Raw genomic sequence first — 27,709 nt, forward strand, 5'->3', positions numbered from 1 at the left:
CTCTACCCCCTGGAATATTTGATCCGCAGGACCAGTATGTCAGAAAACGCTGGAGGCAAGTACAATACCTCGCTGATCTTTTCTGGAAAAGGTGGATACGGGAATATTTGCCTTTACTCCTAGAGAGACAGAAATGGAATCAAAGGAAGAGGAGTTTATCGGTCAGGGATACAGTTGTAATCATGGACTCTTCAGCCCCCCGTGGTTCCTGGTTACTTGGCAAAATCTTAAAAGTTTATTCTGACAAAAAGGGACTTGTACAATCTGTAAAACTACAAACTAAATCTAATTTAATCGAAAGGCCCATATCAAAACTTTGTTTATTACAAGAAGTGTAAACCATGTTTGGCTCCTTTTTATGAGGTATTTGTAAATTGTTATTTAATTGTATAACAATTAAGGGGCAGGTGTGTGGGAGCCCTATTGAGAAAATGTCCTATGGGTGTCGCTGTTTTCATGTTTTGCTGTCAATTATAAATTGATTGAGTACCTGACCTCAGACAGGTGTGCATGAGCCAGATGGACAAATGGTGCAGGAAATAAAGCAAAAGGGAAGTCAAATCCGTTCAGTAATGTAAATAATAAAAGAAACTGATCGCAAAGTTGATCGGAGTGAAAGACTCATTTTCTTCGTTGTACAGGAAAACGGCCGCCCGCTTGGCGAGTCAATCAAGGCTAGCGTCGCACATCTCAGTGTCGAAGGAGCTAGAACTTAGCAAAACAGTTTCTATGCATTTAGCTCCTACGTGGTTTGTTAGAAAACATGTTTTTGCCGATATATCACAATAGTTCATTTGGCAATACTTGTATTAATTCAAACTTCTGTGAGGATATTTATTTAATTATTTATTTTAATTATTTTTATTCTTTACGAGTGTGATGTTTCCTTTGATCTTTTGTCCATTTTACACAACCTTTAATAGACTTTTCCGTCTGTCAAAACAAACTCACTTTGGTGCAGACTCATTTCTAATTATTTTTTCTTTAAATCCAGTAAACCCAATAAACTATATTAAATTTATGGATGACAACTATTTTTTATTAGGAAGCAGCTGTTAGTGTTGCGGGTCTGGAATCATAAGCGGTGAGTCTAAGCCCCGCCCCCGCCTCTCTACCTGTAATTGTATTTTCTGTTATTGATTTCAACGATTAAACCTTTTTTGTTTTACATTTTTAAGTGATATACTGTTGCAGAGGTCCACATGGCTCATATTTCGGCCTCCATCTACTTTGTAGTAGCCAAAGCTTTTCACAACAACTAAAAGGAATTACTTTACTGGGTGTTAGCCAAAGAAAGAGGGCCTATGTGTCTTAATAGATAAAATTTCAATATTGATATAATTTCAATATTGAAAATTCACACAAAAACATATCAAACCTAATAAAAGTATGTAGTCATAAATCTGAATCAGTTCCAATTATTTTAGAGATAAACCATCAAATAGTTAAAACTTGGTTTGAGGCGTGGAGAACCGTTGGACACTGTCTGCCTGGATCAAGCACAGTAAATATGATACATGGTCATACTGATAGTAAACTTGGAGCTTGAAGGTCCTGCGCAATATCCTAGCTGGTCCTAGCACTGCGCTTTTCTGGACTCAGATGTCTGAGGTTTTTCCAGACATCTCCCTACAGTTTGGGTGTGAGATGTGTGGTAATTGGACCACTGCCCCGAGTGCTCCAATGACCACGGGCACCACTGTCCACTCCACCTTCCTAGCTTCTCCAGTTCTTCTCTGGGTCTCTGGTATTTCTCCAGTTTCTTATGTTCCTTCTTCTTGATGCTGCCATTGCTTGGTACTGCAACATCCACCACAACGGCTTTCCTCTGTTCTTTATCCACCACTACAATGTCTGATTTTACATATGGATGGCAAAGCTGAGTATGTTAATACTTTTAGGTTAAAGGTGAAGTCCCATTAGTTGTGTAATAGATAAAGCTATATTCTTGAGTGTAACCCCCCAATCCAACCCCTTGATGCTGAGTGTCAATCACTGACTGTATATGAGAACTAGACAGAGTGTTTTCTCCCACCTCGCGTGGGAGTATCCATTGGTCCCAAAAAGCCAGAATCCTATAGACTTCTATTGAGATATAAACAGCTATTACTCAGTCTTTCTATTTGTAAAAATAACCATTCTTACTCTGATACCTTTTTTAACATGTTCTTTCTAATCCTAATTTGTTTTCATGATATGTTTTCTGTAGTGCAAGCTATTAAAGTTATAAACTGAGCAATCAGATGCCTCAAAAAGTATACTAATAATATAATTGACAACAATCAAGAAATCATCAATGCAAGCTTCTTTAGATAGTGCAAAATTAGCATAGCAATATTTTTAAATAAAATCTTCAACCCCTCAAATGGTTTACTACGGCCCTGTATTGTGTACGCCGGGCCATCTTGGCAGGCAGCGCTCCGGCCTTAGCCAAAATCCAGAGGAAAATCTTATTTTTTGGAAAACTCATCAATAATACCTCATCAATAATAAAAATCTGAAACATGTATTTCAGTGTTAGTGGCTTTCTACTCTGCTGTTCTCATTTGGCTCCCTTTCAAAGTCTTCTGCCCCCCTCATATAAAATATTTTAGCTCCACCTCTGGTGAGGCATTGGGTCTCATCTGAGGGGCTCCTGCTGGTGTGTACCGTACCGTTGATTTGAACCCTTGACATTCCAGTCGTGGGGCAGACACTCTACTGTTAGACCACTGAGCTGGTTCTCGTTCTGAGGCTTGGGTCCCTCTGTGGTTCTGAGCGTAAGGTGTTTGCTCCGAGCATTAGCATGTTCCTTCAGATCTGGATGGACTCAGATCTTTAAATCTCACTCAAAATGCATAACATGTTTAAATGAAGCACCAGCTGAATCATTTTCTGTGTAATCCCTGCTGCTTGAATAGTAGTTTTAAAATTCTATCAGTTATTTGAATTTGTTTTAAATTTGTGTCCTGCTTCCGAAAACATAAACCTGCTATACTTTCCGTGAGCAGCAGATGGAGATGTTGGACCGCTAACTGACAAAGCACCTTACCACAGCTCATCTTCCATCAATGGGAAGCAATATGTGGATTTAAGAAATAGGAGAATTCAATGTTTTTTTTTAGCTGAGTGTTAAGAGGGAAAATAAAGTCAAAATCGTACAAAGAAAAACAAGGTTTGGCTTTGTTTTGTTTTTTCCTGGAAAACGTCTTGCAATGACAAATCTTCTAATTGTTTTTCAGTTTCCTCTGTCCTGTTTTATCCTCACACTGTGGCTAAAAATCCAACCCCATCATTATGAAACATTCAGATGTAGAGCTACTTTGATTCTTTCTCTTGTGTTTTGGGCGGTCACAATCAAAGTTCAGGGGTATCTCTGTGGCGAGACTCGGTGTGATGGGATTCAGCTTCCTCTGATTCAGTGCATCCGAGTGGAACTGATGGGAGTTTTTAAGCTCAGACAGCCAAAGTCTGCACAGTCAGCGGTAGAGACATGAGTCGGTGCAGCTTTACAAAGCAGAAGCACTCTGTTCTTGGAAAGGATGAGATTATGGATGAAGCAAATTAAAGTTTTTTTGGTTGGATTTGGATGGCGCCGGAAAGCCATTGAATTATTATCCATTTTAATCTGGTGTGTGCGTGGCTCCAAACTTCCACGAGTGCATTGGCGGTTTAACGAGAACTTACTTGTGCGAGAGGGATCCTTTTCAAACATGTGAGGATGTAGCGTGTGCATGTTTGTGTACACATCTGCCAGATTTGAGTGCTATCTGAGAGAGGCGTACAATTAGCATCCATTTATATCCCTCCCCATACTAACCCTGTCCTGCCTCCCTGCCTCACTGCCCCTCATCTGTTGGTTATTTTGGGAAATGGAGGCGTATGCACTCCCACGCCGTCTCCAAACCACCACTCAGTGTGTGTCAGAGTGCCTGTGCAAGCGCGCAGTGGTTTGAGAGCAAATGCAGCAGCGTTTCTCAGATCCCCCCCCCCCCCCCCATGTTCCTTTCAATTTAATGCCGGGACACTGACTGCCTGACGCTGCCTCTGCCACAGTCGCTGTGCTTTCAAGTAGAACATTTTTCTCTGGATACTCCGTTTGGAGCTGAGGGGAGATTAAGTATAAGGTTTGGTTTTCTTGGAGTGGAAAGCAAAATTATAAAAAGGGATTAACTGGACTGACCAATTCTGGAAAAGATTTTTAAAATGGTGTTCTCTAAATATGAAAGACAAAAAAAAAAGAAAAAATGAGGGGCAATGTTAGGCTGAAGGAAATGAAAAAATAAATGAAAGTCTGCAAAAGTAGGGAGAGGGCGTGACCTGTGGGTCCCTCGCCCCTACCCTTTCATCACAGCCCTGAAAACGCTCATTATACACGGGCCACTCCCTCACAGTGGAACATAGTCATTCTTTGATCATAAGGCTGCTTTCTAATTTTGTTTCACCCCACCCTTGTTCGTTTATAGCTGTCCTTATAACTCCTCTAAATAGGCATGTGGTTGGTCTTTTTTTTTAACTTAAAGTTATCAGTCAGCCTGTGTGGAAGTGAAGTATCCATTGGTTAGGCTAGGTTTATATCGTTCCTCACTGTGAAAATCAGGCAAGTTCAAATTTCTGATTGATTCCGGGGGATGTGAAGTTCCTTACCAATGGCCCACATTTAGGCCCCCAATTTCTTTGAAGATCTCAACTGTCTTTACTGTTCAGATGCCGTTGATGTCTGAGACCCAATTTGAAAGTATTCCTTTTTCAAAGCAAAGTATGAATCCGTTATAAATGATGTTTCACATACACAGTTTTTTTCTACAAAAAAATTACTCTTACCTGTCATCTTTTATAAAAATGTATTCATTTAATATTTTATTTTGTTTCCAGGACCAAAAACAGAAATCGTCAATTTTGCATGGAAAAAAAAACAGAATTTAATGTTTATGATGTTAAATACATACATTGTTTTAATTTGGTTTTCTATCACTGAGATCAATCTTTTCACCTTTTTTTTTGGTTTAATCTGTAGTAAATGTTTTTATGTCTATCCCTCATGGAGTTCCACATGGCTCATCTTTAGGCTCCCACTTTCTTTGGAACTGCCACAATTTGTTTTCTGACTTTTTGTCAATTAAACAGGGCCCTTCATGTCCTTATTTGATAAATTGTTATTTATTCTTGAAGAGTAACAAAAATAAAATTCCATCCTTAACCTTATCAGTTTTTTTAGGGTGATCTACTTTATTTCCTGAAGATAAGGAGTTCTTCACAACTTGGTTTGCAAAATTACCACCTTACCCTAAAAAAAGAGCAGATAACCCACAAAGTAAAAGCCTTTTCAGTGATTAGTAGTCTGCAAACAAGAAAGCTGAAGGGTAGAGTGTCTGCCCTAAGATTATGGGTTCAAATCTTCACTCATTTAATGCCAAAGAATGTAAAACCTAAACCTAATGCCTCCCTACTTCACATGTCAGGAGTTGGATTCGTCCAAATGGTCTCTGAGCAGCTGTGGCTGCAACCCTCCTATTTTTAGGATGATAACCAACAGTATTTTAACTTTAAATTGTTTCATCGTCTTTGTTCTGCCTGTTTGCCACATTTTCTTGTTTTACTTATTCTTTATTCTTTCAGAATAAAGTTTACTTCAGAAATGAGACAAAATATTATTTCCTACAAATGTCTGTTGACTTCTATTTAAATTTTCTTTGCTTTTCTCTTATTATAACTTGCCATCTTTTTAAACATTTTTCTAATTAAAATAGCAGTGAATTTGATGTATTTGATTATTTATAATGATTAAACTGTTTATGATATCGAATTAATACAAGAGAAAGGAGGATCAATAATTGCCTAAACTTTAACAAATACAATCCTAAAAGCTATTTTCTTCAGGAAATTAAGGTTTAAACAAAAAGCTATCTAATGGAAACAAAGCATCTGTTATCTTCACAGCTGCTCTCCACCAATGAGGTTTATTGATCAAACTCTCAGCACCCAAAGAAATAAGCAAATAAGCCACAATCTAAAGCTGCTCAAGCAATTCATTTAAAGGTTTTTCTGCTGCCAGGCTGAGTTTTTTTTACGTGTTTGGGTTTCACTCTGAGCTGGAGGTCAACAAAACAGGTTAAATACTGTAATTAACCTCTGCTTGGACTTTATTGAACATAAAGACACTCTTAGCCTAATCCACCCACTCCTGCTCTCAGTCTTGTCAAAGTAAAAGCCACCAAAACACTTGTGTGAAGCCTTTCTTTGAGCTTTTATATGCAGGTATTCTTTGTGCTGTTTGTGCAAGATTACAGATCATATTGCAGAAAATTAACAAATTAGCTGTTTTTAAAATTTTATTTTTTGGCTTTAAAAGGGGGTTTTTTGTAGGAAGGTTCTTTTTTTTCCTACTATGTCCCAGAATTCCTGCCTTTCCGAAACAAACTAACAAGTTCAACAGATGTAGGAATGCGAGATGCAAACCTTTCACTTCCCGTTTGAATCAAACATCAAATTAACTGCTGTTCTAGAAGTGACCACCGGGGGGCTGTCGCACAAACAAGGCAGTCAATATTCAAGCTAACTGCCCAGCTTTATAAAAGATTAAATGTCTGGTTCCAAAATCTTTTTTCACGCATGATGTTATAGACTTCAAATTCATTTTTTAACAGTTTTTACCTTTTTATTAAGTTTTCTTTTATGAACAATATCTATAAAAGTTTCACTTAGTGGAATTTAAATTTTCCCCCGTAATTCCTTTGTTTCAAACAGACACTGATTGACTGGTTGATGTTTAATCCACAGTTTGGGCCGGTGACAACAGCTGTCTGTTACGGCGGGGGGTTGGGGGAGCACCCAGGCACAGAGAGGAGGAGGAGGCAGGAGGTTCCAGGATCACAAATGTTTATTTACCTAAAAGTTCAAAACCAAACAAAACTCCACTGCAGCATGCAGGCAAATTCCAGACTCGAAAAAACACTTAACACACAGGAACTTGGAACCATCAACCTAACATTAGACTATGGGTCAGCACAGGAGGAAAGGAAAGACAGGACGCAAATACAGACAGGACTGACGAGCAGTGACGTGCCGTCAGGTGAGGCGAGTGAGGCACAGCCTCACCTGTCATGATCGTGATAAAATAGAAAAAGGTAAATTAAGTAAATATTCTTTTCCACTGATCTGTGTTAAATATACATTTTCAGTCAACTCAACGTGTTTTCCACAATTTCTGAGGTTAAAATCGCTGAATTTGAGTGTTGCACGATCACAGACGAAGCGGAAACTCCGTGTGAGGCTCTGAAGCGCTGTGCCTCATGTCTGACGGCAGCGCTCAATGTTAACAGAGACGTGCGCTAAAAACACTGCAGAAAAGGTGTTAGGTGAGGCAAGCCTCACCAGCAGGGGGCAGACGGGAGCTGACAGCTGCTTTGTAGCTACACTGCTACCATAGAAAAAGACTAAGGACGTCTTAGAAACTTCTATAAAATAAAGGAAGACTTTCCAACAGATCAGAGCTTTTTGTGGAGAAGGATCAGAGCATGGACTCAACAAGTAAGGCCAAACATAATTTTCAATTTTTGTTTTTTAAAAATAACATGGGAGTACCAGTAAGTGGAAAAAAATGTAAAGTAAAATCATTTTAATTTTAAATTACAATTTGATATGAATTTAATTTAATTTTAATATTTAATTTTTAATAATTTTATTGTTATCATTTTCACAGACAACATTTGATAAAACTGATTGAAGCACCAGAATTTGAGTTGGAAAAATACCAGCAATAGTTACTGAGGGTCAAATGTGTGCTGAACACATCTGTATACTTTAATTTGTTAACAATAATTTATACACAAGAAGAGTGTTCTATCCAAACAAATAGTTTCTTGTGTGTATTTTATAAGCTGTCAGCTAGTGTTGGATGAATGGTGAAATATTTAGTTCTTTCATTGTAAATCTGACTCCAGAGGATTCAGTGCCTCACCAGCCATCGACCTCACCTCACGTCACTGCTGACGAGACACAGGTGGAAACAATGAAGGCAGATGGGGACCAAAGTAAAACTAGAAAACAACAACAACGCAACAGGAAAACCTACAAAATAAAACAGGAAACTGAACTCAAAACATGACAGAAACAAAAGACAACTAGAACACAAAAGTGAAGAAACTAAATCCGTGACACTGTCAGGGATTTAATTTTTACTTTTTTGACAGTTTTTTTAAAAGGAAAAGCTTTGATGATGCCACACTTAGCCAAGATGGTAACAATCCCAAAAGGGGAAAAAGTGGCTTCAAATCGTTCTGATTCTTTCTGTCTTTAGTGTCATTATTGATCACTATTGAACATTTTATTCTTGATTCGAGGACCAAATGATCAATTATGAATCTAAACAATGCACACCCTCCGAAATTTTCTTTTATCCAAATTATCCTTCAAAAGTTACTTGGTTGAAGTGACTTCAGGTACTTTCATTTTCAAGCACGCTTCAATTGAAAGTCTGACGTTTTGTATTAAGTGTTAAAGACCCAACCCGATGAAAATGGTGTTTTTTGGTGTTTTGGACACATATAAAGAAAAATAATCACAAAATTGCATTTCTGAGTAATTTTTTATTTAAATCGTTGTGAATCAGGGGCAGACTAAAACATATTGTTTGAAAAGGAGCTCATTCGTTATGAAGAAAATACGCTGCTCTGCTCCATTCTGATGCATCCACTTAAATACATCCATGTACGTCTTTGTTTACCTCGTCTGAGCTCGAATCCCTGAGCTCCCTGTTTTTTTTTTTTTTGTATGTTGAATGTAATGTTGGGTTGTAAGCTAGGAGGAGAGGGCGTATTGTCAAATGAACATCTGCCGCTCTGCAGAAACTATGTCCTAAAAAATGACACAGGTTTTTGTTTTTTGGCTAAAAAAAGGCATAAAATCAGAATTTAAAGACAAATGTGGATGATTCAAAAGTAGATCAAAAGATGATCAAAGTGGGACTTCAAAAACATTTTTCTGACCCTTCATTTGCAAATAAAGTTAAAATCTCCGTTCGATATAGCCTACAGGACATTATAAATCATACTTAATTCGATGGTCTTTATTATGACAGTATTTTTTAATTTAACAATGAAGTAAAGGTGGATGATAACATTGTAACTTATTAGCTTTGGGTTCAACATCTTAGAAAAAACCCAAAACATTTGCATCTAAGTTTCCTTTTTATTCAACTTTACACATTAAGGGATGTGAAATAAAGAGGTTGGCGTGTGTTCTAGACTGTAGGCCAGTCCTCTTGCTTTGTTTCAGTTTCCTTTTTGTTGCTGACATTTGAAGAAGAAAAAATGTCCCTCTGTGCTTTTATTCTTTTTGTTTTGACAGTGATGAGATGCAGGAAAGTGGACGGAGAGGTGCAACATTGTAGGAACGAACTGCGTGTTCAGCACAAATACAAGGCATTTGCATTAGTGGATTCATCTTCATCATTACCCAACCCTGCCCGCTGTCACGTCACCCACTCACAAACCCAACACCCCCCCCCCCCCATATTCCCTTCATCCCTTCTTTTCACATCCATCATGTCTTGCCCATCTGTGTCTATCCCTCCTTCCCGTCTCTTGCATCACATATGTCACTCATTTCCTTCTCTTCCTCTTCTCCTCGGTATGTGCAGTTTCATTTCTGCTTGAGATCTCCCCCTGCCTCTCAAACCTTCCCCTTTTGCTGGTGTATCTGGGTTGCCGATTGAACTAGTTTATCAAAAGCTTTCTGGCTGATGGCATCATTACTCCTGTTTAATTGATGCTGTGTTACAGAGACAAGCTGCTTCCTCAACTCAGTGGAACAGCTGAAAAAAAAAGAAGAAATCTGCGAAAGTAGAACGAGAATCGAGAGGTGAGGTGAACTGTTTTAAGTTTGAAGGAACTTTCTTTGTCTATCAATGCAAATGTGCCAAAACTTTTCTCTTTCGCTGATTGAAAGTTTAAAGGAAAGCAAGTGCTGTAAAATACTGCAGGGAGGACAATTACATTACCAGGCTCCTAAGAGCAAATGGGAACTTAAGGCAGACTCGTTGGCTCTGGCGAGTGCCTGTCAGCAAAACAGAAATGGGAACTTTAACACAATAAAAGTCTACGTCAAATCATGAAAACAAACGATGTGATAGGTGCAATAACGTACATTTGAGCTGTTTTCTTCAGGTTTTGGGTGGTTTTAGCATGTTCTGTGACTTTTTATTTATGATAACTTAGGACAATATAAAGAAAAGTAAACTTAAAATTGCATTTCTGAGTAATAATGTATTCAAATTGTGCTCATCAGGAGCAGACAAAAAAAGCTGTTTGAGAAAGACTGTATTTGTGACATCGAAAATACATTGGGCGGGCCACAAGGTCCCTGCTCTGTTCCACTGTGATGCATCCACTTGCAGATAAATAGATCCATGTACGTCTTTGTTTTCCTCATCCGAACTGGCATCTGGATCAATACTGTACGCCTGGATAGCTCCAATATTGCAGGCCCCATTTTGTGGCACGGCTAATGTTAGGTTGGAGCTGTAAGTTTACAGGCAGCGTGTAAACAGATAATGGGATGGCAGACGTACTTAACGCCAACAACTCAGAGGTCAATTTCACATGAACTAACAAAAATAAACTCCCTGGTGTTTTGTTTTCTTAGGAATTACTGCTGCTGTTCAAGTTTTTTTTTAAGTGGCTCAAAAGAGCATAATTGATATACATCAAAAGATATTTGGAATAACTGTTGTGGACATAACTTGAAAAAAAAAGTAAAAATCAACAAAAAGCAGTTTTTTTCTTCATACTATTAAAAAAAGTACTTGACAAAAATCAAAGTGTTCTGGCAACACAAGACCTCTGTGCTTGTCTTTCATGCCCTACATGTGTTTGCACGCTTTTGTACAGCAGTGTGACGGCCAGCATAAGGGGGGGGGGGTTAGGGTGCAGAGGCACAGAGTAGATAAATTGCACTCTGGGATTATTTTTCTTGCAACACTTTAGGTCACATGTGTGAATCCATTTTTGTGACTGAAGAGCAAACCAAGACTTGCAAGTGTGTGCAATAAATGCATAGGTGTTTTTACCTGTATTTTTTTTTTTGCAGAGCTGCAATGATCAGTATTGCTTCTTTTAAACTGTAGGTGGTGTTTGGAATGACTTGCTGTCGGATGGATGTTTTTATTCTTGATGCTGTGGTCACACTGGGCATATGGTGTTTAGTCCATGGGGTTACACTGGACTGTTGCTACACGATAGTGAATGTATCTACAGTTGGAAGAGGCTTTGTGCAAAATGTCGAAGAGGTGCAAATAATCATAAATCTTTCTCCAGGCTTTTTCTTTCACAGCTCTGCTCTGATATATTAAAGACCATTCAATTCTCCTCCATGATCAATTTTAAAACGGTTAGTACTTCCATGAATTAATAGAAACGCCATCTACACGTCATTGCCAAATCCGAGTCCCTGAATGGTCAAAGTTTAACCAGATTTAACTTTTCATGTGTGTTCAATGGACACACGTTTGTACCAAGAGCCTGAAAATGGTCTTAAAGACGTATGTAGCGACATGTGAATCCGGGTTTTGGCCGAAACCTGCACATACTCCCATTTAGTTAGAGATTTCATTAGAAGAGGCCGTTTGAACACGCGTGACCAGGGGTGGTGTGACTGTATAGCTTTAGAGGTGTGTGAAAGGTGTCATCTTTATGCACTAGAGCCAAATAGTTTGAACCTCTGCCCTGTTGGTCAATTTCAATGCCAATCAATACCAGAATATCCCATGTTGGGACATTCAGAGACAGTCAACTGTGACTGTATATGCAACAGTTAGGCCTGTAGCCCCATTGGCATTTGCCAATTGACTTCTATCCTCATTGATGATGGTTAGAAAGCAGCAGCCACGGACGCTTGGACAAAGATATTATGTCTGTTAGTGCAGCAATAGCCTGAAGTGGAGGAGAACCAAGCGCTGGTGTGTGTCGCCACACGCTTGTCCGTGTTTGCACAAACAGGAAATGATGTGTAATCCCGTCTTACTGAGCAGATGTAGAGGACTCTCTCTTTCTCTCTCTCGCATGTCCGTGACGCTCATCGGTTAGGCTCTCAAACGATCAGCGCTCATTTGCTCACTGTGCACCTCATCATTTGGTTTTGTTTTACAGCTCCCCCGTGGATCTAAATCAGCAGGACTTACAACTGCTTCAGTGGCTCGGCACAATGAGTGGGAGGCAGCTCATGAATAATCAGCAGCTTTGAGCGGTTAAAGATGAAATAGAACGGCTACATTAGCGGGACACAATGAAATCAAGCACAATATTTGAGCACCATCTTTGTGAGTACTTCAGAGGATTGTGGGATGGGACTCGGCCTCCATTAGCCTTATTTACCAAAAGCAATTTCAGAACACTCACAACCTTTCATCCAGCTGTTATACACCTGACAATCTTTGATTGTTATTGGTAATTTACGGGTTAGATGTGTATTTATTTTAGTTTTTTATTTCTTTAAAGGAGTAAGTGGCTAGATAACTCAGTCGGTTACAACGCCAAGAGAAAGAAATAGTTAACGGAAAAAACAGGATGAGTTAGTGTTAAGAAAAATAGCAGCAATAGAAGATAATAAGTTAAAAAAAAGATGTTCTGTAACTTAAAGATACATTGAGATATGATAATTTAACATTGGAAACGATCTGAAAGGTTTTTTTTAGGGTAAGAAAGGCTACAGTAAAATAATATACATTAAATATTGTTAGGAAAAGATAAGTTATGCTATATTAAGATGAGAAATGTTGTGATGCGATTATTGTTCACCTTTTGGCGTATCCCTTAAGGTGTTATCACAATGAATCCGCTTTCACTGATTCATGCATTTGGTTTGGCAGAGATTTTTACTCCGGATGCCCTTCCCAACACAACCCTGTATTGTGCCCGGGCTGGGGACCGGCACAGGGGCACCCAGATTTGGGCCCCCTTGTGGGTACATGGTTAGGCACCAGCGCAAAGAGTACTGGATGAAGCTCATCGGAATCAAATCCTGGTTTCTAATGTGCCAGTCCTGTACGCGACCACCTGAGTCGTCCAGCCGCTGATTAGATAAATTAACTTAAGATAATGTATAATAATTGAATGCTTAGATCAAATAAAGATAAAGCCTTGTAAAGATAATATAAAATAGGAAATTTCAATTACAAAAATAAGTTATCTTTTTGTACTTGATCGTATTTATGGACGACTTATTATTTCGTTCCCACAAATTATTGGCAACGAAATCTTATTTCGTGGGAACATTTTTTTTTTAAATCGCGTCAGATCCCGGGCTCCGTAAATTTTGGTGACTTGTGCATACTTACTGACACTTTGTGCACATCTGTCAGTCAACCATTTAGCTGAAATGAGCTGTAGTATAGTTTTGGTGTGTTTCAAGCTGTGTCCTCTAAGTTCAAACTGTCCGTGTGTTGTTTTGTGAGCATTTGTGACGCTCCCCCGAGGTGCAAATTAGCGGCAGGGCTTCCCATTGAGACATAATTCTGGAGTTCCTCTCCTAACCATCACCTCCTCAGGACTCCTCTTGCTCCGTCTTTCACCTATTTGCTCATCATCTCCTGTCGATGGAAACTCTCCCCTGCAGGAGTAAAGGAAGGAAAAACACCATTTATCGGCTGGAGAAATCAATTGTAGTCATATTGGCATGCTTTAATGACACGTACCCAGAGTGTAGATGAAGACACTACAGAGGTTTTTTTTTTAGCATGCCCTAAACTGATCACAATTCTCTACCCTACATATTTCGTTTGGTCAAAGGAAATCGAAAGTCTTAAGCAAGTCAAAGATCTGTCCTAAAACCTCCTACCTGTGCTTCACAGATGAAAAACATCCCCCGCAAGGGTAATTGAGATGTATCGATCAGATTTTCAATCCCCCCTCTGCAGAACGTTTCAGTTCAGATGAGGAGTGACTCTCCACTGACACCCTGAAAGGGAAACTACAGTAAGCTTCTCTGTCCCTGAGACCGAGCCCAGCCGCAATAACATCACTGCACAGGATTGGAATCCTTTCGGTTGCATATCAAAGATGGAGGTCATAGATGGAACAGAGATCTCCAGGAAAATTTGCTTCCAGCCATCCTGAAACATTAGCATGTTAACATCCCTGTCACCCTTGTCTGAACATGCTAAGACCCTCTCCGATCACCTTTTTTGATCTATTTCAAAAGCGTTATTGTTTTCTAGGACATAGTTTCTGCAGAGCAACAGGAGTTCATTAGAAATTACCGTTTTGAGTTGTGACCGTTGCCCCGCCCCCCTTCCCTGTTGCTGACAGCTGTCTGTTTACTAATTCTCCCGCTGGCTTATGTCCTATCACCCCCCCCTAACCTAACATTAGCAGTGAAACAAAAATGGCGAGCTACACTGAACCAGCTGTACAGTTTTGAGTCAGATGTCAGCTCAGATGAGGAAAACAGACGTTCATGGATCTATTTGTCTACAAGTGAATGTATCAGAATGGAGCTGAGCAGGGAGCCCAGTGTATTTTTTTGTCACCAATACTATCTTTTTAAAAGGTCATTTCTTTTTCATTTGCTCCTGATTCACAACGATTTGGATAAAGAAATATTCTGAAATGCAATTTTAACATTAATTATTTGTCGACAAAAATGCCACAAGTACCTGTTAAAAAATATCGTTTTCATTGTGAGCTCAAAGTCCCTAAACATGCAAACCTGTAAACACACAGAACTTAATCTCACTTGTAGGAAACTGTCAAGAGAAACTATTGTGCTGAGCAGCTAAGAAATTCATGGCCAGTTCGTTCAGTTCAACCTTAAAGCATAAATAGAAGTCTTTTCTTCTGCTTTGGATTTGAGTCGGTTGCAATACGGCTTAAGATTTGAATCTGGACCTTTAAGAATCTTGAAAAAGGCTTCCTCTGGTCATCTGCGATGTGCAACTGTTGGTCATTTACTTCTTTGGGGTGGCACAGCTGTTCATCTCAGCTCTGCTTTTATGTGTTCAGTTTTGAACACTTGTTTTCAATATTTAGGATACAATGATCATGGTCAATGTTTGAACTAGAGAAGAAAAGCAGAAGTGATTAAAATGGTTTGAGAAAAAATATTAAAATGTACCTCAAACTGCTGTCCACTTTGGGAAATCTGCCTTTTGACTTCACACCCGCCTTGTTTTTGTGGTTTTGGAAGCTTATTTTCTTTTTTAAATGAAAATCCCGTTCAACCAAAAATCACAAGTTGTCTATGTGTTAAATTTAGCCATTACTCCCCAGAGCTCTGTATTTTAGAGCTGCAACAGACTGGCGACCTGTTCAGGTTGTGCCCAGCAGTAGCTGAGATAGGCTCCAGCAACCTCGTGACCTCAAAAGGGATTCAGTGGGTTCAGAAAATGGATGGATGTTGATCATCACCCATCTCCTGTTCTCTCTTCAGGGATGTAGAGATTTTCTTTTAGTAGAAGAGATGCCGCCAGGCATGGATGCTCTTGGTTGATACCCCCACCCCTAACGCACACGATTAAAGGCATAAATTTAAAAAAAATAATAATAAAATAAAATAAAAACAAACAGTTCTCAGGGTCTTCTCCATCACCTGTTCCTTCCCTTTTACTACTTTTTGCCTTGTCGTTCTGCACAAGAGAGACGAGTGAAGAGGGGAGGGAAGAGAGATACGGAGGGAGGGAGGGAAGGAGGGAGAGAGGGATGTGCGCCTGCTCCACCGTCTCTTCACGGGGCGGAGAGGTTTCATTCAGTCGCTGAATGAAGGAAAGAGCGGACGGAAACATGAAACGATAGAGGGAGGATCCTTTCAATCTATTAAAACGGGTCCCTAAGGAGATTGGGTTTTATTTCCCCCCCACCTGACCCGAAGGAACGGACACGGTAAGAATCCGGAAAGCCCATCAAACGCGCGGATAAAAACATTTCCTCCTGGATGTTTGCTCCGTTCAGGAGAGACTCTGTGTGTAGATGAGCAAATACAAAATACAAAAAAAAAAGTGTGCGGGCATGTATGCACGCGTAATCTGCCGCGGCATGTCATCTGAGCGTGCACAAACTATAGCAGGAACCGGCTGCGTAAACACCAAACTGCAGCGCGGGCGCGCATTGACTCGCGGCGCACGCCACGCGTGTCTCCCCCAGGTGTGAGGCGTCTCTGTCCTGGAGGCGCCTTCAGCCAGTCTGCCCGCTCCGATTGGGCAGCGCGCGTCGTGGCGTTGACCCCACTCTGCTGTGGAAGAAAGTGTGTCAGCAGATAGGAGCCCTGATGGAAACATGTCAGTGTGGACAAAAAGCTAAGGAGCTGCTGGCTCAGCTGGAGCCAGGTGGACGGAATTAGGGACTTAGGTCTTAGGTGTCCTGAGGAATGAGGAACACAAGCAACAGAGATCAAATGTGAATATGTGTCACTTTGTCACTTTCTATGAAAACGGATGGAAACCAGATCTGGATTTGACCAGCATCACTATGCTGTGCAGGTAGAATGTGGTGTCAGATCCTTTGGAACCCTTAAATGATGTGAAAACCATATTGGTTTATCTATCCGTATTTGATCTATTTGATATGCTTATTCACCTTTTGGCTTGTCAGGAATTGCCTCAGCGTTCAAACAGGTGGTTTGGCAGAGATTTTTACGCCAGAAATCTTTCCTGACACAAGCCTGTATTTTATCCAGGCTGGGGACCAGCACAGGGAGACATGGGGCCCCTTTCTGGCTACATAGTTAGTGTAAAGGGTCTTGGCCTGCAAGGATCCACAATGAAGGGAGCTCATTGTTGCGCAGCCTGGGAATCGAACCCTTGTTTTCTGCTTGCAAGTCCTGCACTTAACCATCTCTGTCTTATACGTTTTATGTAGAATGCTCTTCCTGACACTACCCTCTGCATTTACCGGGCTTGGGACAGCCACAAACGTGACACTCGTTTGTGCTTTGTTGAGGATGCTTTTATGTAGTTTTTTCCTTTTTCATGTCCATCTGTCTCTCCCTCCCTACATACATGGATTGTTGTCTTTTATTTTTGGGGTTTGATTGTTTGTTCTCCTTGTTTTTTTGTTTTTGTTTTTTTAATTCTTTAGGTAATTGTGGATTTTTGTAGGTCATCACATTGGGGTCAGTCTTAGCATTTAGCGGGGCATTCTCCCCCACTTTGCCTATATCTGGCCTTGATGGAAATTCTGTTACAGTCCTTCAGTTAGGGTGACGGATGAGTGACCTCACTGTCAATGTTGGACCTAAATGGGTTTCGAGGATGATCACCACAATGATGAAGACCATGTGGTACTATTTTTTTTTTTTATCTCCTTCTCACCGGATACTAACCAAGCTAGTGGCAGCATGATGATGATGGGAACTTTTTCCAACTATTATGAATTATTAACTTAAAGATATGTCACACTCTCAATTATTCAAGGACCCAAGCTGTCTGAGAAAATCAGGGGCTTCAGATTAATCTGCACATCATTTTTCTCTTTGGTTGTTGGAAAGGTTTGATGGTGTGGATGCAGAGCTATAACGTGGAAGCAGGACGATAAGTAGCTGCTATAAGCAGGCTGGGGAAAAGGGAAGACCAAGGAGGAGATTTATGGCCGTGGTTAAAGAGGATGCGCAGTTAGCGGGCGTGAGAGCAGAAGACACAGATAATAGGGTCAGATTGAAACTGGTGATTTGCCATGGCGACAAAGAAGAGGTCATCTAGTGATTTATTACCTGGGAATTTTTGTCAAAAAAATAAGTTTTTTTTAAAAAACACCTCTGGTATAGTAACCTCAAGCATGAAAATATGTGTATATTAGCTAAATGGGTTTAGGCTAAGGCTGCACAAAATGAGAAAAACTTGTGATGTGCATTATGCTATTGGAATATTAGTGATCAGTATTGTGATGATGATATGCGTTGCCATACGTGAACAAAAAGATAAACAAAGAACATCTAACACATCATTTCTATTAACAGTTTTATTTCTATAAAAGTAAACATATGCAAATTACTTTCCAAATAACCTTATCTAAATCAAAGGGCTCCATCTGATTGGTCATAGGGTTACATTTAATATGTAAAATATTTCAATTTAACGCAATTCTTTGTGGATACACGTATTGCACAGACTGATATTGCGCTGAGGATAAATGTATTTATTGAGCAGGCCTAGTTTAGACATGTGAAGACTGACACGGGTTTGCTCTGCTTTCTTCAGGGGTTGTGTTGTGTTGTGTTGTGTTGTGTTGTGTGTGCACGTTGCTGTGTCCTTACCTGCTAAGCCTGTGTTTACTCCCGCCGGTGCCAGAAATAGCAAAGGCTTTCACTCTTTTCATGTTTACATCCTATTTATTGTTGAATTAGTGCTGCTACATGTGCGGATTCAGTCTGGGTTGCTGGGTTAAGCAAAACGTCTGCAGGAGGAGACAAAACTCTGGTCTGTATACTGACTTTTGTGGCACACCGGGTGGAATTGGGTTGTTGGACAACGGATGTTGTCATTATGGAGGCTGTGTCTTTTGAAGGTATCAATACTGAAAAGATTAGACAACAGCAACACACCTCTTTTATTAGAGATTTTTCTTCCGGCAGAAATCGGACTTTAACAACACATTTACTCTGTATTGCAGAAGGTGCCCTCCTCCTAACCTCTATTCTTTCCGCGATAATCTGGTTATGTGTAACTCTGGCACTAGGCACTGGTAACTGGTGTTGTCGCTGGTTACAGAGGATGTGCCTGGAAAGTCCCTGTGGTCATAATCCTCTTTTCTCCTCAACGTGAGTGTGTCTGTGTCTTTAAATGCTGAAACACATGCGTAGTTGGAGTGTTGAGATAGGCGCTCAGTGTTTTGTATTGTGCGACAGCAGGAGCTTACGATGTATGGAATTAAAAAGAGTACAGGAACGATGCAAAAAAGGAGCCTGAAAAGGAGTCCAGTCTTTGAAATTTAGGGTTTAACTGGAGATTATACATCTGTGGGTCTATCTTTGTGTGTTCTGGTGTTACAAACCCCCTTCTATTCAAAGGGAACTAAAAAGAACCACAACATTTTGTATCCAACACCATAAGTGTAAACACTTTCTCTCACAGTTGCAATTTCTTTTCTGTTCACACTGATGAATTGACATCCGTTACTGTTTGGCTTGTGCACCGGGTTGGTCTTTTTATCGTGCGTTAAATTAGATGTCAGTAAAGCGTCCCATACTTCAAGCACCCTTCACTTAACTGCAGCCTTTTGGTGCATGACAGATGTTGACGCTAAGCAAAATAGGCTTTTACAGTGAAGGACTTAGTGCTGAGATAGGCAAGGCACATGTAATGCAAAGTGGTTTCTTTACATCTTAGCTCAACACCTTTTTTCTTTAATGTTCGTAGCAATCTTCTGGTGTGGGAATCCCTGCTTCTTCATAGAGTGATTGGAGATGCCTTTAGGGACATATTTACTCTGATTTTTGTTCATTTCACAAATATAACGTTGAGCATTAGTTCACTTTAATAAGCAACTCAATTATCATTTTGTATAGATTCAGACAGCAGCCACAAACTAAACGTAAAGTCCTTTTTTTGTCTTCTCCTTTCTACCATTAACTGTTAAAGCTGTAGTGTGTTGATCGAACATTGTGTCAGCTATAGGTTTAGTGCAAATTGTAGATTTGGTAATTACCTCATCAGTCACTTTCAGGGGACTAATAACAGTAGTTATTTAGCAAAAGTCTTGGCGTGTTAGTTAGCATGCTATTCAGCATTTGACAACCGAAGCAGAGCCGTGAAAGCGACCCAATAACGACTCTGGTGGAGTACATACTACTTTTAGTTATTCATTTTAGGGAAATTCATTTAAAGCTCAGTTTTTAATTAGGTCTGTAACATTCGATAGGTAGGAACGCCATATTTTTATTTGAAAAGATATTCTATAGAAAAGCATTTTTAAAAAATATTTTTTGTTCTATTTACACAATTTGAGCAGTGTTTTTTATTTTTCAATCATAATTACTCTTTTAGTTTTAAGAGCCAATTAGGAACTTATTGTTATGTACTTAAAGCCTACATCACCTGTTTTTCTCAAACATTTCCTTAGAGGCATCATTAAACCTCCAGCTCCCGTTTAGAGTTATTTCACTGACTCTGCAGCCTTTAAATTCAGTTTATCATGTGCTTTTAAGACAGCTGTGTTCAAAATAAAATAAAAAAGCTAAGCACTAGAGTGCTGTGTGAATGAGCTCGATTTAAGGAGGCGTTTCAATCCAAAAGTAACAGTGAGTTTCCTCAGGAGATTTCAAGCGCGGTCTCCTGCCTCTGAGTTGATTAATCAAACCTCAAAAACAATAAAACACGGGGACAGTGATGTGTGGAGGTTTTCATCCTCTCTGTTCACCAACAGAGTCACTGACTTTTCTTGTTTTTTTTTCCTTTTTTTGCACAGGATTTGACAAAACAGGCTCGTAAAGGTCTCTCCCTGATTGGTCATATAAGCCGCATCGTTAAACAGCAGCTGTTGCAGGATCCTGAAAGTAAAGGGCAAAGACACATTACAGTAAATAAAGATGTTTCATTGATCCCGCTGTGAAATTTGAAATTATAGTATGGATTCATTAATAAATTTGCTCAACACGTTGGGGGTTCAGCATAGAAGAGATAAAAAATGAAAGAATTGCACCACTCATAAGAATCACAGCTGAAAACCTTAAATGGGGGGGGGGGGGGGGGGGGTGTCCAGAGTTACTTTCTTTGGACGAAAACCCCATGAAACTTCCTTTTGAGCTCAAAAAAACCATACAAAGAGTAGCAGTGCCAGCCTGCTTTCACCTTGATATTCCTTATTGGGCCCAGATAGTTTGGCTGAGTCCTTGTCATTTATCATCCCATGTAGTTTCCAATCGCTCCCTGAGCATTACTTTATGGATTAACTTGACACTTTTATTGCCAAAGAGTGTGATTTTCCAACTGGGTGGGAATTTTAGATGCTCTAGCATTGATTTTATTCAGACAGAATTGGCTCTCAAACTTGTGTACCACACGTCTTAAAAAAGTTGGGAAGTTTATGAACGGTAGGTTTAGTATGTTGACTGTACTAATTATTAGTCAAAACAAAAATACTGTATCATGATGAATTAAGGTCATTTATCTTTTCTTTGTCAATATGCCACTCCCACAAACCATCGTTTACGGACCATAAAGTACACAATCCTTTCATTTTCTCAAAAAACGACAGTATGCCTTATAATCCAGTGCATTTTACGTGTGAATTCTGGTTGAGTTTACTGACCTGGAAAACATTTCCAGTGGTACACGGTGCTCACAAATCTGTCCAAATGTTTTAGCACGATTTCGATACGAAGCCGCATCGCTTGATGGATTGTTGGTGCATTATGGGCCAGGAGCCTGGCGAAGTGATACGTACTGCGCATCAACATTGAGAACTGAAAAAGTAATAGTATTGTTTTGTATCATATGTGTTACAGCTGAACAATGTTGAGAGTTATTGGCAAAAAGTTGACTTATCTGTGGTGTTGCTTGAGGCATACAATAATTAACAACACAGTTTGTTAAAAAAAAACTCCCCATCAACCCTGCTGACCAATCGCCTGCCTCTTGGCCCCTCTAGGCATTCTGGTTGTTGCAGTTATATCACATTTTCTGGCATGTTTTGCTTAATGCACGTTACTATCCGGTCTGGCTGATTGTCCAAAAAATATGGTATTAATGTAAACTACATTAAATTGCTCTAAAGGACATCCATGGTTGTTGTCATGTCAGTGCTTATCTTTGAAGTTGATGTTAGTTGATTTATTTGACAAATATATCTGGTGGATTAGGGTTGATAAGTCTTGCAAAACGGCAAAGGTTATCAGCTGGTGAGAACATTTCCAGTTGAAGAGATTTCTGTTTACTATGTATGCACCAAAAGCTTAGTGTTTCCTTGTAGCCAGTTTGCTCCTGCGTATACTGCAAAAAAACATGGAGAAGACCTCCATTTGTTGAAAATCTGGCAATTTTGTTAAAAAAAATACACAGAAAAATTCTGTTAGCTCCTTCATGTAGCTCCGGTTTGAGAACAAGTGAAGAAAGGCGTTAACTAAGCTTTACAATCAGTATTACATAGACAGTACATGTTGATGAAATATGACGCCCCATCATTCCCACAGATGAGGGGGAATATGGCCACATATTATAATAAAGGGAAGAAGAATTGATTTTCTTGAGAAAGAATTTTCTTGAGAAAGAAAAAGATGTGTCAGCAGATTAATCAGTTTAATAGGATCAGGTTCCTGATTTAAAAAAAAGCAGTTTTAGTGATCTTCAAAGTGAAAATGAGATGCTAATACTGTTTTGATTGCATCAGTTTTTTCTTTAAAATCCTGGTAAAATTAAAAAATATGGAGAAAAAGTTAGGTAAGTAAATAAAAAGAATTCCGCCTTAGAAATAGTCATGACACAATCAGTCGTGTTAATTGTCAGGTTTTCTGAATCAGAGGGTCCTATTGATCTTTAAAGGTCAGCTACAGCATTGTGTGACTTCAGCTTTGCTCAGACGTGTGTCTCTGTCCTTGACTTAATTAGGTCTTTAATTAGGATCCCAGCTAATAAAGTAAAAACTTTTAGAAAATGGACATTCTTACACACGCGCATGCACAATGACAGACAAAATAAATGTTCATGTAGACACCATCTCACTTGAGGAAGTGAGATGGTGTCTTTTGTCATTCTGATGATGTTTAAGGATGAGCAGACATTGATATGCAAAGGCTGATGGAAGCCATTGACTTGATGAATAATCTCAACATGGGACATTTTCTCTGATCACATGTGTGAAAGCAGGATTTTTTACAGTTGCTGTACACTTCAGGTATGACTCGTGCTAGTAGAGAAAGTGCATAATAAATGAGTTTTACAAAAGGAAGAGACAAATAAAACCCACAATCTCTGCTTTGAGTTTAACCCAATTATAAGTGTCTATAAATTATTAGTGTGGTTAATGTACAAATTAAATACACAGATATTTTCTTGAATTTATTGACCAATAAAATATGAAGTTTCTAAAACAAACTTGAAAAAAAATTTTTTGGCTACATAACACAATTGAAAAAAAAAAATTAGTTTTATGTATTATTTTGACAAAAGCAAAATAGTCAAGCAGGAAATTTTAATGCTTATTTGTTTTAAAAGCACTAAGTAGTTTTTCTTTTTTTTCTCCCTGATAAAACGTTTAGCTTGTGTTAGTGAGCTATAGGGGTGTAACGATACACGTAGTTGAACAGAACCGTTTTGGTACTGCAGTTTTGGCTCGCTTCACCTCTGTACCACTTCGGTACGTTTTTTTTTTTTGTTCCTGCACATGCATTGTAACGACCCAGCTGCTTTTTCACTTGTAGGGAAGAAACGAGAGCCGAGCTGCTAATTAACTAGCTACGTTGACTGTCCTTGCCTCATACTCCATCCGCCCTCCAACAGTCTCAGAGAGAGAGTAGACAGAGAAATAAATTGGTCCATCTCCTTTCCGGCATTAAATCCCACTTATTAAGAATACACACGAACAGCGTAACGACATGAACGTCACTTCTCTTCATAGCTCTTTTCGTGATGGTGAAGAATTCAACACACAAGATTTCACACTTCCCATGAGTCTTAGTGGCTATAGGCGGGTCTAACCCCCAGGTCGCCACTGCATTAACTTTGTGCCGAGGTGGAAGTAATGTTAGCCGTGAGTTTCCTCCGAGAGGCTATTAGGTGACGGACAGTTAGCATGTCAACATATGGCTGATGTGGACTCGAGGCCAGAGATGAGGACCCCCCATCTCCTTACGCTCTCCTGTGTGAGAATACTTCAGCTTTGTTGTCAGCATACATGAAGGGAAAAGACAATTGGATAAGTTGAATGCTGTGTGTTGACATTGTTACACAAAGATAGCGTATACCACAGTAACACATCTAACCTATTGACGAACTTAAAATGGCATCACCCGACTGTAACAATCGGGTCTACAAATAAAAAAATGTGCAAGTTAAAAAAAAAATTTTCAGGCCAGTGTTAAGTATCCAAAGTTTGTGGTTCTCCTGGCGGCTAAAAGTTTTTCTTATTTTATTAAGCAGATCACCTACATAGGTGAATTTTATTTATTGTTATGTAAAACCAATAAATGCATTTTGTAAGTAAGTTTTTTCTGCCTGAGTTTTCTGTAACGAAAAAATACAGAAAAAAGATACATAGTTGGATAAAAACTTTATTAATGTTCCAAGGGAGAAATTCAGATGTCCGGCAGCAAAATACACACAATAAATAACAATAAAATAATAGTTCATAAAATAGCAGTTCATATCAATCAGATTTGTTAAACAGCAGTACCGAACCGAAATGTACCAAACCAACCCCTATGAAATACTGAAATGAACCGAATTGATATTTTAGTGTATCGCTACGCACCTAGTGAGGTAACATACTGGATTTGGCAGTTAAAGCTAGTTTGATAAATTCATTCATTCATTCATCTTCTTCCGTTTATTCCCTTTCTGGGTCATGGATTCTATCCCGGCCACTTGTGGGCAAAGGCAGGGGCACCCCGGAAAGGTCACCAGTCTGTCACAGTTTGATAAATTTTCATTTAAACAGGATTAAGGAAGTTAAAATGAGAAACAGTGAATGTTTTGCTTTTATATTTTTACTTTCACAGTTTTTTGTTATGTTGTCTTTGAAAAGCTAACTTTTGGCTAACCTCAAAACGGCTCATGTTTTATTAAAATCTTGCTATCAAGGGCAAAAACTGTATCATTTCTACTAATTGGGCTCAGTTAAATAAGAATTAAGTGAACTGGAAGTAAAGAAAGCAGAGTTGTATACTTAAAAGGAAGAAAATACTAAATCCCACTGCTTTTGTTAGCTATTAGATAATGCTTCTCCTTTTCTAGCAGATTTCCTGAGGGTTTTCTGCCCTCTATGGGTTTGACTGCTGTTACTTCCTCCCATCTTACGTCTTCCCTGTCATTTTTCTTTTTCTCACCATCTCCACCCTGACTAAACAGCCTTCAACCTGTAATTTCCCCCTTGTCTCCTAACTTAATTTGAAACTCTCATAATTGTTTCCACATTTTCTTCACTTGTCTGTTGTCTTTCGTGTGTGAAGTTCATGTATGTTCTGTAGCTGTACAGGTAACCCCTTTTACTCAAAATACCAAAAGGTTCAGTGTTGGAGTTGTAATTTATAGCCATGGACTTCCATAAACATACACATCCCTGTAAAACCTCAAAAGATTTAATTCCTGGTGTCTGAACGTGGGGTGGATCCAACCAAAACAAGATTACACCCAAAAATTGCCCCCTTTGAATTCACCAAAATGTTTCAAGACCCACTCCAATCATCATCAAAGCATTCCCAGTGGTCTTTTAATTATAATGTTGCCATTCTTAGTCAAAATCCAAAAACTGTGTTATTTTTGTTGACATAGTTTCTGCAGAGCGGTAGGAGTTCATTAGAAATTTGCCTCTGACTTGTTGGCTGGGCTTTTGGCGTGGAGTAAGCTTGCCTCCCTTCCCGTCATCCATCCCTGAACAAACATTAGAAGAGCAAAAAAAATCAGGGAGCTTGTGGCTTGCCGTAGTAGCTGCAAGCTTTTTCCGACTGCATTTAAGTAGTTTAGTATTTTTTAATACAAAGGAACATACATTTTAAATAAGAAAAATCCACACAAGAATCAATAATTTTATTTTCATCATTATTTTGTGAAACCTTTTACCTATTGTATAATAGGAGAAATGTAAAAGCGTAAAGTATTGATTGTGGTTATCCAGAATGAAGTTTTTTTTTGAATATTATCAACAACCACCAAAGGAAAACAGATCTTTGAAAATATTTTCATACATTCTATTTTCGGGGATAATCCATTTTAAAAAAGCTGTTTTTTGTCGTTTATTTTTATTTGAACTTTGCGGTAATTCGTATTTTTTTGTTAATAACCCATGTCTGATGAGCTATGCCAGATTGGATTTAGTATTTTACCGTTATTGCTATGGCTTTAGTCATACTAAGATGAGAAAATGTTATCTCCAGTGTAAGCATGGGGCTTTTCTTATATCCACTGTAATCTGACCCACTGAAGTATTGATTAGACCAGCTTTGAAATTATTTACTTTCCCACAAAAGGAGTGATTTATTACTAAGAAGTAATAACCCTACAAAGTGAGAGTGACCTTCAGGTCTAACAACAGTATAAAATGATGATCTAAAGCCTTATAGAGAGGCATGATGAGGCGTTCAAAGAGGCTGTACAGAGTATTTCTGTGGAATGAGAATCTTCTATCTCCGTCTACTCTTGTTTATGTTTGTATTCTTGTTTCAATTTTCGTCTTTTCACATCTACAGCTGATTCCCCTTCATTCCACTGATCACATTGGATTGCACAGGACCTTCAGGTATCCAGCTGCACTCTGTCCTTTTCTATTTATCCTCTGCTCCCCCTCTGTCTATCTGCTTCAGGTTCCAGACTTCCACTATTTTCTACATACTCTGCCAAATGGAATTTTTAAAATTTCCACTATCACTCCAATTTGTCATAATTACTTCCTCCTTCCCTGTAACACAGGGATCTGCAACCTTCAACACTTAAAGAGCCATTCGGGTAGATTACTTTCTGACTACAACCCAGTAGAAGCCACAAGCACAAGGTTTTTCTTTGTGTCCACCATTTCATTGTCTCTCTTTTTTGTAGAATGAAGAAATATATATATATATATATATATATATATATATATATATATATATATATATATACACACACAGCGGGGAAAGTAAGTATTGAACACGTCAATATTTCTCTCAAAAAACATATTTCTAATCAAGCTATTGACACGAAATTTTCACCAGATGTCGGCATCAACCCAAGTAATGCACACATAGAAGTAATGCACACATAGAAAGAAATCCAAACATTTATGTCCATAAATGAAGTTATGTGTAATAAAGTGAAATGGCACAGGGAATAAGTATTGAACACATGAAGAAAAGGAGGGGTAAAAAGGTCTGGCAAGCCAAGAAAGCAGCTGGAGTTTGTCAGTATTCAGAAGGTTAACCTGCCCCCTATTAGTGCAAAGTAATATCAGCTGGTATAGTCCTGACTGATGCCTTTTAAAAAGGTTTCTCACCAGCAAGGTGTTAGACAAGAAGCATTGCATGATGGGTAAAAGCAAAGAGCTGTCCAAAGACCTACGCAACCTTATTGTTGCGAAACACACTGAAGGCATTGGTTACAGGTGCATTTCTAAACTTCTGAAAGTTCCAGTGAGTACCATTGGGGCCATCATCCGGAAGTGGAAAGAACACGGCATTACCATAAAAATCTCCTCGCAAGATTTCAGACAGAGGAGTCAGAAAAATCATCAGAAGGGTTCTCCAATAGCCCAGGACCACTCGTGGAGAGCTTCAGAAAGACCTGGAATCAGCAGGTTGTTTCAAAGAAAACTATAAGTAATGCACTCAACCGCCATGGCCTCCATGCACGCACACCACGCAAGACTCCATTTTTGAAGAAGAAGCATGTTGAAGCTCGTTTGGAGTTTGCGACACAACATTTGGATAAACCCATAACATTCTGGGAGAAGATACTCTGGTCAGATGAGACCAAAATTGAACTCTTCAGATGTCATAAGACACAACATGTTTGGAGGAAAAATGGCACCGCACATCACCCCCAAAACACCATACAACAGTCAAGTTTGGAGGGGGGAGCATCATGGCATGGGGCTGTTTTTCAGCATGTGGTACTGGTAGACTT

At 39.1% G+C, this 27,709-nt stretch overlaps 1 protein-coding gene across 5 annotated transcripts in view; it reads left to right on the top strand.

Annotated features, from left to right (window-relative positions):
* The first annotated feature begins 7,377 nt into the window (after positions 1 to 7,377).
* slc8a4b (solute carrier family 8 member 4b) overlaps positions 7,378 to 27,709 on the top strand; it is a 137,581-nt gene continuing 117,249 nt past the window's right edge. For 2 of the 5 annotated variants that reach the window (XM_023965841.2, XM_023965839.2), the window contains exon 1: positions 15,642 to 15,851. The gene's annotated coding sequence lies outside the window, so the exon portion shown is untranslated. Of the gene's footprint in view, positions 7,510 to 9,327; positions 9,402 to 9,639; positions 9,841 to 15,641; positions 15,852 to 27,709 lie in introns of those variants that run through there. The other 3 variants (XM_078936060.1, XM_023965840.2, XM_078936061.1) reach the window with 3 other exon arrangements.

This window comes from Oryzias latipes, chromosome 18 (assembly GCF_053564925.1).
Source record: "Oryzias latipes strain Hd-rR chromosome 18, Olatipes_Hd-rR_3.1".
NCBI classification, from domain to species: Eukaryota; Metazoa; Chordata; class Actinopteri; order Beloniformes; family Adrianichthyidae; genus Oryzias; species Oryzias latipes.